At 40.0% G+C, this 9,480-nt stretch overlaps 1 pseudogene; it reads right to left on the bottom strand.

Moving 5' to 3' along the window:
- Window positions 1–3,698: 3,698 nt before the first annotated feature.
- Window positions 3,699–7,828, bottom strand: LOC116198009 (annotated as a pseudogene).
- Between the last annotated feature and the right edge of the window lie 1,652 nt (window positions 7,829–9,480).

Below are 9,480 nucleotides of genomic sequence, written 5' to 3'. Positions count from 1 at the left end.
CTAACAACTCCTTTACCTGCCGCCTTTGAGCTCTCTTTGTCTCCTCAGGATTGCTCCTATAGGCTGGTCGGTTTGGAATTGTCGCACCGCCGGAAACAAAATCAATTTGATGTTCAATCCCTCGGATTGGAGGTAAGCCATGTGGTGTTTCCTCGGGAAAGACATCCTCATACTCCTGCAAAAGAGAAACAACAGAACTAGGAAGAGAGATATCAAGTTCGTTAGTATTGAAAAATGCCTCTTTGTACAAAAGTACAATCATCGGCTGATTTAAAAACATTGCTTGCCTAATTTCTCCCATGTTTTGCATAAAAATTCTTTTGTTTTCTCTCTGATTTTCTCTCAATGGCCGAATTTTGATTTTCTTTCTCTCTCATTTTTTCTCTCGGCCTCTCTCTGATTTTCACTCTTTTTCTTCTGTTCACTCTCTTTCTTTTGATCACTCTCTTTTTTTGCAATCTCACTTGATCCTCATATACTTGCTGCGGAGTCAATGGTACAAGTGATGATCGCTGATTAAGTACAAAGGAGTATTTTGTTCGTAAAGCCATCATGCTTCACTCGTCTATCAAATTGCCATGGACGCCCTAGCAACAAGTGTCCTGCTTGCATCGGTACTACATCACACACACTTCATCTTCGTATTTACCGATTCGAAATGCAACTAACACCTGCTTGTTCACCCTTATCTCACCACTATCATTCAACCATTGCAGCTTGTACGGCCTAGGGTGCTTCACCATGGGCAGTCTTAATTTTTCCACCATTGTTGCACTTGCGACATTAGTACAACTACCACCATCAATAATCACACTACATACCTTGTCTTTGATGTAGCACCTAGTGTGAAAGATGTTCTCTCCCGCTGCACTTCTTCAACTCCTTTTGTTTTGCAACTTAATGCTCTCCTTGCCACCAATGTCAATGCATCTGGAGCTAAATATTCCTCTTCGGGAACGTCCTCCAATGGGGGCATGTCATCGGTGTCGGAATCTTCAGTGTCGGTCACAATGTCACCATTGTCTCGCATCAGCATGACCCGCTTGTTTGGGCATTGACTTGCTATGTGTCCCCTGCCTTGGCATTTAAAACACTTAATGTCAAGATTCCTGGAGGTAGAAATGTCGGTTTTACCTTGAGGAACATGGCTGGTTGCTTCTCGCTTTTGCTCGGTTTTCAACATCGACGTGGATTGCTTCTCATCTTTCTTCGACTGATTCGGTTTCCAAGTGGATGTGCTTGGACTTTGGCTTGCACGTGTATTGCCTCTCCTCTTGAACTGGTTCTCAATCTTGATGGCCATGTGCACCATATCCTCCAACTCCACATAATGTTGTAATTCCACGGCATTTTGAATTTCTCGGTTCAATCCAGCCAAAAATCTTGCCATAGTAGCCTCTCGATCCTCCTCTATGTTAGCTCTAATCATGGCCACTTCCATCTCCTTAAAATATTCCTCTACACTCCGTTTACCTTGCCTAAGACTTTGTAACTTATTATACAGCTCCCGGTAGTAATAACTAGGAACAAATCGCTTCCTCATCACCCTTTTCATTTCCTCCCACGTAGCTATAGGTGGCTCTCTATTTCTTCGCCTATTTATCATCAATTGATCCCACCAAACAATTGCATAATCCGAGAATTCAATTGCTGCCACTTTGACTTTCTTCAGCTCGGAATAACTATAACAATCAAATACAAACTCCACCTTTTTCTCCCACTCAAGGTATGCTTCGGGATCACTCTTTCCTTGGAACGATGGGATTTTCATCTTAATACTACCCAAGTTATAATCTTCCCGATTCCTATCTTCTCTAAACCGCCCTCCATGTCTCCTATTACTAACAACCGAATCTCGATCATCTTCATCAAAACCAGCCCCATAAATCTCTTCATCTTCAACCCTCACTTCCCTCGGTTGAACTCTTTCCCTCCTACGTGCATTAGGAGCGTTTCGTGGCTGCTCCACACGTTTATTCTCTATCAGATCTATCCGTTCATGAACCTGCTCAAACTCCAACCGCATCACACGCCTCATCTCACTCATCATGGCCTCTAAAAGTATTTTCGAATCAGCCAATTCCGTTGCACCTTCGGGAATACTCTTAGCACTATTGTGAGACATGATTGCTGCAAAATAAAGTTAGAAAGAATGGACCTCACAATTCGCCCCCTTACGTGTTTACACTCAAGAATGTGAATCACTCTACACTCGTGTTTTCACTCAACAAAATATGTGGCTTTTAACCCTCTAATATTCTCACCGCTCTTGCCTTTTTCCACTCGACAATTCTCTTTCAGTTCCTTTGGAACTAAACAAACAACTCCAAATTTTCCAGCAACAACTCACCAAGAACTCATCAAGGAAAATTAATGATCAAAGGAAATTTCAGGAAGAAAAGAAGCAAGAGAAAAGGCAACTACTATGAAGGATTAAATAGACTAGAATGTTATATGAAATTGTGGGATCAGAATCAATGCAGATTACAAAGAACGAGAAATAACAACTTTAGAATGGTCTGATGTAAAAAATTTGGATCAAATTGACAACGATGTCTTCTTTCTTTTCTTTCGATCTTTTTTTTTCTCAGCTCAGTATTTTTTTTTTGGCCGATTTTTTTTTTCAGCTTTGTATATTTTTTTTTTCAGCCGAAATTTTTTTTTCAGCCCTTTTTTTTCTACTAATAATCCACAAAGAACAATTTCGATGAAGCGAAACTCAGCAAATTGAAACAAAAAAGGATAGGATAAACCCGATTTGAAGCCTGATGCTCTGATACCAAATGATGCGATTCCCGCCAAGAATGACGAGACCCGACAACTAAAGGAACCCAAGATCGTTCCACGATCAGATTTGATTGACGAACCCTCGACCCGTTGTTTACGACAAAAACAAGAACCTTGGTATAACTGACCTCAACCCGTTGTTTAATGCGAAACAAGAACCTCGGTATATGGAAGACGCCACAAACGGTAATGGAAAACCGCTTGATAAGTCGATGAAGACGCCACAAACGGTGGTGGAAAGCCGTTTGATAAGTCGATGATGAACGCCACGGAAACTTCCGATAAGTTCGATTAGTTCTTCAAGAACCAAAGAGAATACTCTCACAATTTTCTGAATGTTCCTCTCATTAAAAATTGACTAAGATGAATATATATAGACATAAAGTAATCCTAATATGGTCATATCTCCTCCTATAGATAAGGAAATTAAAACCAAGAATATCGATAGAGATATGACATAATCTATAAAGATATAAAATCTAAATACCCCTAGAATATCTCTATGAGATTTAAACTTCAAACAAATCTGATGTTATCTTCTGTTGATCATCAACTGTTCTAGAAGCTTCCTTAAACACTTGCTGAATTTAGCCTTGTCCGGAATCTTCTATAACTTGAATAATGTTGATGGATCTTTGTGGATCACGTGATTCATGTCCAATGGGCCTCCACGAATTTGCTTGAGCCCAAACCTCTTGAATCAGGCCGTTGAGTTCATCTTTAAACTTCTTTGCTCGTGCTCGCGTAATCGGTCCAATTGGAACTTGAACTGTATCCCTTGAAGTCGTGCTACGATTTGCATCATTCCCCTCCTCTTGAAAAGGATTTGTCCTCAAATCATCACCTACATCAAAAGGAAGCAAATCAGAAACATTAAAAGTAGCACTTACATTGTACTCACCAGGTAAGTCTAGTTTATAAGCATTGTCATTGATGCGCTCCAGGACTTGAAAAGGTCCATCTCCTCTTGGAAGCAGTTTGGAACGTCTTTGCGCCGGAAATCTCTCTTTCCTCATATGCAACCAAACCCAATCTCCGGGTTCAAAAATCAGCTTATGACGGCCCTTGTTGGCGTGTTTTGTATACTGCTCCGTTTTTCGCTCAATGTTGAGTCTTGTTTTCTCATGAATCTGCTTGACAAATTCAGCTTTCTTTTTGCCATCTAAATTAACATGCTCAGTCAAAGGTAAAGGAGATAAATCCAATGGAGTTAAAGGATTAAATCCATAAACAACTTCAAATGGTGAAAATTTAGTAGCGGAATGAACAGATCTGTTATAAGCAAACTCAACATGTGGTAAACACTCTTCCCATGTTTTAATTTTTTTTTATGATTGCCCTCAACAAAGTAGACAAAGTTCTATTTACTACTTCCGTTTGACCATCAGTTTGTGGGTGACAAGTAGTAGAAAATAACAGCTTAGTACCTAACTTACACCACAAAGTCTTCCAAAAATAGCTCAAGAACTTAGCATCTCTATCCGAAACAATTTTCTAGGCATGCCATGTAACCTCACAATCTCCCTAAAGAACAAATCAGCAACATGCGAGGCATCATCCGTTTTGTGACATGGAATAAAGTGTGCCATCTTAGAAAATCTATCCACAACCACAAAAATTGAATCTCTCCCACGTTTAGTCCTAGGTAATCCTAACACAAAGTCCATTGAAATATCAATCCAAGGCTCACTAGGAATTGGTAAAGGAGTATACAAACCGTTAGGCTGCACTCTGGATTTAGCTTGCCTACACGTAATGCATCTACCACAAATTCTCTCAACATCTCTTTTCATATGTGGCCAATAGAAGTGTTCTTGCAAAATAGCTAAAGTCTTTGCTACTCCAAAATGTCCCATTAATCCCCCACCATGTGATTCCTGCACTAATAACTCTCTCAAGGAACAATTTGGCACGCATAACTTATTCTCTCGAAACAGAAAGTCATCATGCCTAAAGAACTTACCACAAGGAATTTTCTCACAAGCTCGATATTCCTCACAAAATTCATGGTCATCAGCATATAAATTTTTAATGTGCTCAAAACCAAGCAATTTTGCATCAAGTGTAGAGAGTAATGCATACCTGCGAGAAAGTGCATCGGCGACCACATTCTCCTTACCTTGCTTATACCGAATGACGTATGGAAACGTCTCAATGAACTCCACCCATCGGGCATGTCTTTTGTTTAGTTTGTGTTGGCCCTTCAAGTGTTTCAAGGACTCATGATCGGTGTGTATCACGAACTCCTTAGGCCATAGGTAGTGCTGCCACGTCTCTAAAGCTCGAACAATGCATACAACTCTTTATCATAAGTTGGATAGTTTAAGGCTGCACCGCTTAGTTTTTCGCTGAAGTAAGCAATTGGTCGTCCTTCCTGCATGAGAACTGCACCTATACCAACACCTGAAGCATCACATTCAATCTCAAAAGTTTTAGAAAAGTTAGGTAAAGATAATAAAGGAGCGTTGGTCAGCTTCTCTTTGATTAGCTGAAACGCCTTCTCTTGTTCTTCTCCCCATCTAAATCCAACGTTTTTCTTGATCACTTCAGTAAGTGGTGCTGCTATGCTACTAAAGTCCTTCACGAACCGCCGATAGAAACTAGCAAGTCCATGAAAACTACGAACATTACTTACACTTGTGGGACTAGGCCACTCTTGGATTGCACGTACCTTCTCCTCATCAACCTGTATACCTTGTGCACTAACAACAAATCCCAAAAAAACAAGCTTATCGGTGCAAAAAGTACACTTCTTCATATTAGCAAATAACTTTTCCTTCCTAAGCACATCTAAGACAGATTTCAAATGTACCTTATGATCATCTAAGTTTTTGCTGTAAACTAGTATATCATCAAAGTAGACAACCACAAATCTACCTATAAATGCACGCAAAACATGATTCATAAGTCTCATAAAAGTGCTTGGAGCATTAGTCAAACCAAAGGCATAACTAACCATTCGTACAAACCGTATTTTGTTTTAAAGGCAGTTTTCCATTCATCTCCTTCTTTCATTCTAATCTGATGATAACCACTCTTTAAATCAATTTTAGAAAATACACAAGAACCATGTAACTCATCTAACATATCATCTAAGCGAGGAATAGGATGACGATACTTTACCGTTATGTTGTTGATTGCTCGGCAATCAATGCACATTCTCCACGTCCCATCCTTCTTAGGTACAAGTATTACTGGAACAGCGCATGGGCTCAAGCTCTCCCTCACGTACCCTTTCTCTAACAACTCCTTTACCTGCCGTTGAAGCTCCTTTGTCTCCTCAGGATTGCTCCTATAGGCTGGTCGGTTTGGAATTGTCGCACCGGGAACAAAATCAATTTGATGTTCAATCCCTCGGATTGGAGGTAAGCCATGTGGTGTTTCCTCGGGAAAGACATCCTCATACTCCTGCAAAAGAGAAACAACAGAACTAGGAAGAGAGATATCAAGTTCGTTAGTATTGAAAAATGCCTCTTTGTACAAAAGTACAATCATCGGCTGATTTAAAAACATTGCTTGCCTAATTTCTCCCATGTTTGCATAAAATTCTTTTGTTTTCTCTCTGATTTTCTCTCAATGGCCGAATTTTGATTTTCTTTTTCTCTCTCATTTTTCTCGGCCTCTCTCTGATTTTCACTCTTTTTCTTCTGTTCACTCTCTTTCTTTTGATCACTCTCTTTTTGCAATCTCACTTGATCCTCATATACTTGCTGCGGAGTCAATGGTACAAGAGTGATTGATCGCTGATTAAGTACAAAGGAGTATTTGTTCGTAAAGCCATCATGCTTCACTCGTCTATCAAATTGCCATGGACGCCCTAGCAACAAGTGTCCTGCTTGCATCGGTACTACATCACACAACACTTCATCTTCGTATTTACCGATTCGAAATGCAACTAACACCTGCTTGTTCACCCTTATCTCACCACTATCATTCAACCATTGCAGCTTGTACGGCCTAGGGTGCTTCACCATGGGCAGTCTTAATTTTTCCACCATTGTTGCACTTGCGACATTAGTACAACTACCACCATCAATAATCACACTACATACCTTGTCTTTGATGTAGCACCTAGTGTGAAAGATGTTCTCCCGCCCTGCACTTCTTCAACTCCTTTTGTTTGCAAGCTTAATGCTCTCCTTGCCACCAATGTCAATGCATCTGGAGCTAAATATTCCTCTTCGGGAACGTCCTCCAATGGGGGCATGTCATCGGTGTCGGAATCTTCAGTGTCGGTCACAATGTCACCATTGTCTCGCATCACCATGACCCGCTTGTTTGGGCATTGACTTGCTATGTGTCCCCTGCCTTGGCATTTAAAACACTTAATGTCAAGATTCCTGGAGGTAGAAATGTCGGTTTTACCTTGAGGAACATGGCTGGTTGCTTCTCGCTTTTGCTCGGTTTTCAACATCGACGTGGATTGCTTCTCATCTTTCTTCCACTGATTCGGTTTCCAAGTGGATGTGCTTGGACTTTGGCTTGCACGTGTATTGCCTCTCCTCTTGAACTGGTTCTCAATCTTGATGGCCATGTGCACCATATCCTCCAACTCCACATAATGTTGTAATTCCACGGCATTTTGAATTTCTCGGTTCAATCCAGCCAAAAATCTTGCCATAGTAGCCTCTCGATCCTCCTCTATGTTAGCTCTAATCATGGCCACTTTCATCTCCTTAAAATATTCCTCTACACTCCGGTTACCTTGCCTAAGACTTTGTAACTTATTATACAGCTCCCGGTAGTAATAACTAGGAACAAATCGCTTCCTCATCACCCTTTTCATTTCCTCCCACGTAGCTATAGGTGGCTCTCTATTTCTTCGCCTATTTATCATCAATTGATCCCACCAAACAATTGCATAATCCGAGAATTCAATTGCTGCCACTTTGACTTTCTTCAGCTCGGAATAACTATAACAATCAAATACAAACTCCACCTTTTTCTCCCACTCAAGGTATGCTTCGGGATCACTCTTTCCTTGGAACGATGGGATTTTCATCTTAATACTACCCAAGTTATAATCTTCCCGATTCCTATCTTCTCTAAACCGCCCTCCATGTCTCCTATTACTAACAACCGAATCTCGATCATCTTCATCAAAACCAGCCCCATAAATCTCTTCATCTTCAACCCTCACTTCCCTCGGTTGAACTCTTTCCCTCCTACGTGCATTAGGAGCGTTTCGTGGCTGCTCCACACGTTTATTCTCTATCAGATCTATCCGTTCATGAACCTGCTCAAACTCCAACCGCATCACACGCCTCATCTCACTCATCATGGCCTCTAAAAGTATTTTCGATTCAGCCAATTCCGTTGCACCTTCGGGAATACTCTTAGCACTATTGTGAGACATGATTGCTGCAAAATAAAGTTAGAAAGAATGGACCTCACAATTCGCTCCCTTACGTGTTTACACTCAAGAATGTGAATCACTCTACACTCGTGTTTTCACTCAACAAAATATGTGGCTTTTAACCCTCTAATATTCTCACCGCTCTTGCCTTTTTCCACTCGACAATTCTCTTTCAGTTCCTTTGGAACTAAACAAACAACTCCAAATTTTCCAGCAACAATTCACCAAGAACTCATCAAGGAAAATTAATGATCAAAGGAAATTTCAGGAAGAAAAGAAGCAAGAGAAAAGGCAACTACTATGAAGGATTAAATAAACCAGAATGTTATATGAAATTATGGGATCAGAATCAATGCAGATTACAAAGAACGAGAAATAACAACTTTAGAATGGTCTGATGTAAAAAATTTGGATCAAATTGACAACGATGTCTTCTTTCTTTTCTTTCGAACTTTTTTTTTTCTCAGCTCAGTATTTTTTTTTGGCCGATTTTTTTTTTCAGCTCTTTTTTTTTTCAGCTTTGTATATTTTTTTTTCAGCCGAAATTTTTTTTTCAGCCCTTTTTTTTTCTACTAATAATCGACAAAGAACAATTTCGATGAAGCGAAACTCAGCAAATTGAAACAAAAAAGGATAGGATAAACCCGATTTGAAGCCTGATGCTCTGATACCAAATGATGCGATTCCCGCCAAGAATGACGAGACCCGACAACTAAAGGAACCCAAGATCGTTCCACGATCAGATTTGATTGACGAACCCTCGACCCGTTGTTTACGACAAAAACAAGAACCTTGGTATAACTGACCTCAACCCGTTGTTTAATGCGAAACAAGAACCTCGGTATATAGGAAGACGCCACAAACGGTAATGGAAAACCGCTTGATAAGTCGATGAAGACGCCACAAACGGTGGTGGAAAGCCGTTTGATAAGTCGATGATGAACGCCACGGAAACTTCCGATAAGTTCGATTAGTTCTTCAAGAACCAAAGAGAATACTCTCACAATTTTCTGAATGTTCCTCTCATTAAAAATTGACTAAGATGAATATATATAGACATAAAGTAATCCTAATATGGTCATATCTCCTCCTATAGATAAGGAAATTAAAACCAAGAATATCGATAGAGATATGACATAATCTATAAAGATATAAAATCTAAATACCCCTAGAATATCTCTATGAGATTTAAACTTCAAACAAATCTGATGTTATCTTCTGTTGATCATCAACTGTTCTAGAAGCTTCCTTAAACACTTGCTGAATTTAGCCTTGTCCGGAATCTTCTATAACTTGAATAATGTTGATGGATCTTTGTGGATCACGTGATTCATGTC

This window comes from Punica granatum, chromosome 2, assembly GCF_007655135.1.
Source record: "Punica granatum isolate Tunisia-2019 chromosome 2, ASM765513v2, whole genome shotgun sequence".
NCBI lineage: Eukaryota > Viridiplantae > Streptophyta > Magnoliopsida > Myrtales > Lythraceae > Punica > Punica granatum.
Note: the sequence above shows the minus strand (reverse complement) of the source record. Positions and strands in the feature narration are given on the sequence as shown.